This window comes from Rattus norvegicus, chromosome 1 (assembly GCF_021556685.1).
Source record: "Rattus norvegicus strain SHRSP/BbbUtx chromosome 1, alternate assembly SHRSP_T2T, whole genome shotgun sequence".
Classification (NCBI taxonomy): Eukaryota; Metazoa; Chordata; class Mammalia; order Rodentia; family Muridae; genus Rattus; species Rattus norvegicus.
In genome coordinates, this window is record NC_141534.1 from 196,319,102 (window position 1) to 196,324,299 (window position 5,198).

General features: G+C 44.8%; 1 pseudogene; it reads right to left on the minus strand.

Moving 5' to 3' along the window:
- Window positions 1-3,788: 3,788 nt before the first annotated feature.
- On the minus strand, window positions 3,789-3,913 carry LOC120100487 (small nucleolar RNA U109; annotated as a pseudogene).
- Between the last annotated feature and the right edge of the window lie 1,285 nt (window positions 3,914-5,198).

Below are 5,198 nucleotides of genomic sequence, written 5' to 3' on the forward strand. Positions count from 1 at the left end.
GGCACCAGGTACTCACACGGTACACTTGTATACATGTTGCAAAGCACTCAGAAAATAAATCTTAATAAAAAGTTTGGAGAGAAATCAGAGGAAGGGGAGGAAAGTGAGTTTAAAATGACATTTCTAGACGTGGTCACAGGAGTCACATCAGACAATAAAAACCCATGGCAGGTCAGGAGACGTCTGTAGGGAAACAGCTCAAGACTGCTCGTGTGAATGGCAGTTGGCAGCCAGATCTGTATTAAAGTCCACACTCCAGGGCTGGGGATTTGCTCAGTATGTACAAGACCCTGGGATGGAGCTCCAGCATTTAATAAACTGGCAAGGTTGTGCAAGTCTGTAATCCTGTCATTTGGGAGGCAGAGGCAGCAGGATCACAAGTCCAAGGTCACTGAAGTCTACATAGCCAGATGGAGGTCAGCCTGGGATACAGGAGACACTGGCTCAAACAATAACAAAACAAAACAAGTCAACACTGCAAAGCAAAGTCATCCCAAGGCAGAGTCACCTGGAGGAAAGCAGCCGTGGAGACCAGTGCATACTTCCAGCCTGAAGTGGACTAGGAGTCTTCATAACCAGGTCTGCAGCTGTCTTTGGCTACTGTGTGGGGCCTGCCTTCTTCAATCCTTCTCCACCCCCTAATGCTAGGTAGGCAGATAGAGAAAAAAGCATAGAAAGGGGATGGCATCGTAGACCACTTCCTGCTGAGAAAGGAAAGGGGGTGACATTATAATCAGACTACTTCCTACTGATTAGGGGCATGGAGTTCCATGGGAAAATTTAATCTTCGCAGCTGGAATATCTAATTTCTTCTTTGTTCTTTGCACACAGCTACTTAACAAACTGCAACCAATGAACAACAAAAACCAAACAAACAAAAAAAAAACCCAAAACCCCAAAAAACCCTACCAACAGCCCAGCCCAGCCCAGCCCAGCCCACCTCACCCCACCTCAGGGCCCTAGGATTTATATACCCTCTAAAAAGTCTCCAGAATTCCTAAAGTCACACAATCACAGAAACTATCTGCAGCTGGCCAAATCACGTCCATGCTAGAGCATGGGTCAAATCATAGTCAGCCGCTGCGGACAATCTGAAGCAGTCCCATATCCCACACCTGGGATTAAAATGAAACCATTCTTCTATGTCTGTGTTATTTTTAAAGAAACCAAAATTCTTACTATACAGTTCTGGGCAATTAAGGGAAGCAGGTGTGGTCACCATATACCAGTTTCAAGACCATAGGGACAATCTTCTGGGTACAAGACCATTCATGACCATCTTGTGCCCAAATCACATGAGCAACTTCATTTGAGTATCACAGCCTGAGGGTGGCTCAGGCCTGCGCTGTAGAGGAATAGGGTAAGAAAAGTCAGGTGTCTTTGGCAAGGCTGAACGTGTACTAGAACACAGTGACCATTAGCAAACACTCTAACTGGAGCATCCGTCAAGTCTGATTCAGCAAGAGGAGTTTATTAAAAAGGAACAGCCGATCTTACACACTGGCCTGCCCATGAGTCATATGTATGCTCTTGGGAACTTGACTGGTTTGTTTCTGAACCATTCCGAATCTCTAGGAAAGGCTCTTGTGTTTTGGGAGGTTTTGAATCATAATATCTTGTGTCTTCTGTGTTGTGATTAATATCACGTTTATTTGTTTTGTTCCAGTGCATGTGTCTTACTTTCGGATTCAGTCTGATTCACATAGTGAGTGCCAGCGATATTTTAAATTATTCTCACAGTATCTCTGGCATTTCATTCATTTCCTCTCATGTTCAAATGAAATTCACTCTCAAACACAAAGCTTACTTTTAGAAAAATTGAATAATAAAACTGGGTATGGTAGCTCCCACCTGGAATCCTGGCATCAGGAAGTAGAGGCGGGATGATCACAACTTCAGGGATAGCTTGGGCTACATATAGACCTTGTCTCAAAAACAAGCAAGCAAGCAACAAGGAGATATCAAAAGGGAAATCTAATTATTAGCTAGCTCTAGGTATTTGTCATATTTGGGGTGTACAATTTCTCCAACAGACTCAAGTGTTTAGGAGTACTTGGTCTGTATCTGGTGGCATTGTTCTGGGAGATTATGGATCCGTTGGGAGGTTGGGGCATCACTACAGGAACTGGGTCCCTAGGAGTGTCAACTTTGAGGCTTATAGCCCTTTCTGGTTCTATCTTCCTGGTCCCCAGCCTCACTGCGCACTCTTTTCACCACAGCCCTGAGTTATCCCCCTCTGCTCTGCCTTCCATACCACAATGGACTGTTCTCAAATTGAGAGCCAAAATAGTTTCTCCTTTAAGTTGTCTTACAAATATTTGGTCACAGGATAAGCAAAGTGACCAGCCCAGTATTATTCCCTACGGATCTGCTCGGAACTTCCGGTTTCCCTTGGACAAGATCTTAAGTTCAAATGATCCACCTAAGAGCGGGGAAGAGACCAGAATCAGGCAGTGCTCCCCCTTGCTGCAGAATCTTGTCTTTCAGGTTACAGCTTTGCTGCCCTTTTCCCATTCACATGAGAGCCCAACTTAGTGCGTGTTTCCATTCCGTGCCTCCTAGGGCTTTCCACATCCGGTGAACTAGCCTAGGGCTTTCCACATCCGGTGAACTAGCCTAGGGCTTGAACTAGCCTATTGTACGTGAGCTCGCCACTAAAACCAACTAAAAAGCCCAAGGTGGAAGAAAACAGTGTTTGAAGGTAACAGAGACCACCAAAGGATCAAGGACAAGGGGCCTAAATGGTAAAGTCTGGAAAGAGAATGTGGCACTGTCAGGGGACATTGGTGCCCTTTGCTCTGCTGAGTACAAATCAGGCAAAATGTGAGAGGCCAAGCGGGTGATGATCAAGTTTCCTTGTCGGTTTAACTGGATTTGGAACCATCTCGAGCCATGAATCTCAACCTTCCTAACGCCATGAACATTTAATACAATTCCTCATGTTGTGATGACCCACAACCATAAAATTATTTTTGTTGCTACTTCATAACTGTTTTGCTACTGTTATGAATCATATTGTAAATATCGGACATGCAGGGTATCTGATGTGTGACCCCTGTAAAAACATCATTTGACCCTCTAAAGGTATTACAGCCCACAGGTTTGAGAACCTCTGATCTAGGAGATTTGTGTCTGAATGTATTGGTGATGCTGCTTCCAGATACGTTTAACCAAGGACCGAAGACCTAACCAATGTGGGCAGTGCCATCCCACAGGCTTGGATTCCAGATAGAATAAAAGGAGATAAAAGGGGGGTGGCTAAGTATAGAGAGAATCTCTACTGTGTGGAAGCATCACCTGTCAATAAAAGGCTGTTGGCCTATTAGCTGAGGCAGGAAATAGGGAGGTGGAGATTCTGGTATACCAAGAGGATTTTGGGAGATAGTGAGGCTTGGGAGACTTGCCCTGAACTCTGAGAAGAAGACAGATGCATGAAACTCAGAAGAAAGTAAACCAGCCATGTGGCACACTTTCAGTAGAATAAACTGGATTATTGAGATATGAGCTAGTGGCAAAGCTATTGGCCTAAGCACTTATTCATACATAAGAAGTCTCAGGGTTGTTATTTTGGGAAACAAAATAAACGGGTGGGAAAAGCACGAGCTTAGAAATGGCTTTATGGGGTTGGGGATTTAGCTCAGTGGGGATTTAGCAAGGCCCTGGGTTCGGTCCCCAGCTCCGGAAAAAAAAAAGAAAAAGAAAAAAGAAAAAAAAAAAAAGAAATGGCTTTATGGCTTTAACTACAGTTGAGAGCTTTCTGTTTGTTTGTTTGTTTGTTTTTTTTTTTTCAATGTAGGAGAAATATACTACTACTCAACCTCTACTGTAAGGTTGGTAGCCCTGAGAACTCCTTCATCACTGTAGCATGTTATGGATGTTTGTTTGTTTTTAAAGAAAGGGTTTCTCTGTGTAGTCCTGACTGTCCTGGAACTTGTTCTGTAGACCAGCCTGACGTTGAATTCAGAGATCTGCCTGCCTCTGCCTCCAGAGTGAAGGGACTGGGTCACTACCTCCCAGCTGCACGTGTGGCTTTTGCAGAGGACCTGAGTTTAGTTTTCAGGACCTGTGTGCGGCTGCTCATAACTGGCTGTAACTCCAGCTCCAGGAGATCTGCTGTTCTGTCCTTCAAGGGCACCTTTAGTACTTACAGGATCATAGCCTCCAAGTCCTGCCACACACACACACACACACACACACACACACACACACACGCACGCACGCGCGCACGCACGCACGCACACACATACACACACACACGCACGCACAATTAAAAAAATAAAAATGTATCTTTAAATGTATGCTACTGTAACCAAAATACATGTCAAGAATCAATTTAAGGGAGATGGAGTTCTTTCAACACAGAGTGCAAAGGAATTTATCCATGATGGAGGGAAAGATGATAAGTGGGCAGAAGTAGGAGGCAGCTGGTCACTTTGCATCTGTGCAAACATTCTCCATTATATTTAATCCAGTGCCCTGCCCAGGGGGTGGTGCCACCCACAGTTAATATGTGTCTTCCCATTCTAATTAACCTCACCTAAATAACCCCTCACAGGCAAGCCCCGAGGCCTGTCCCCTAAGTGATTCTCATAGCTTGTCATCTCGTCACTATTAACCAGCATAGGGTATGAGGAACACTGCTGGGGGTAACTGTATCCCTTTTTAATTTTTATTTGGAAAAGTTCTAATTAAAAACAAAACAAAACTTTTGCCCTTGCCCTAAAAGTGTGCTTGAGGCTAAATTTTTGGAATGACTTTTGCCTTTTGGATTGGGTTCTTCCATCCCAAAGGATTTTTCTAACCCAATGGTGGTACTTGTTGCTTTTGCCAGTGCTGGTCCAAGGATGGTACCATCCAGGGTCTTAGGGTGGCTGAGGCTGCTGGGAAGGTTGCTCTGCCCTAAGAAGGTCCTTAGAGTCCAACCCATCAGTGCCAGTAGTTAGAGCAACGGTAAGTGAGGACTATTCCCTGACTGGCACTGAGGCCATCCTCCTCCCTCTCAGCTTCTTCTAGTGGCAGTTTTCATTTTACACGACAGAGTTGGGTGTAGGGAACATCAAGGAAGGGCAGTCACCCTTGTCTCACTTAACACCTTCGGATGAACACCAAGTAGAAGCTCCCTGTGCATTTAGACAGCATGCACCAGTGTGATGTTGAGGTAAGCAAGTCCCCAGTTAAAGGCTTCCTTGGCCATGGTG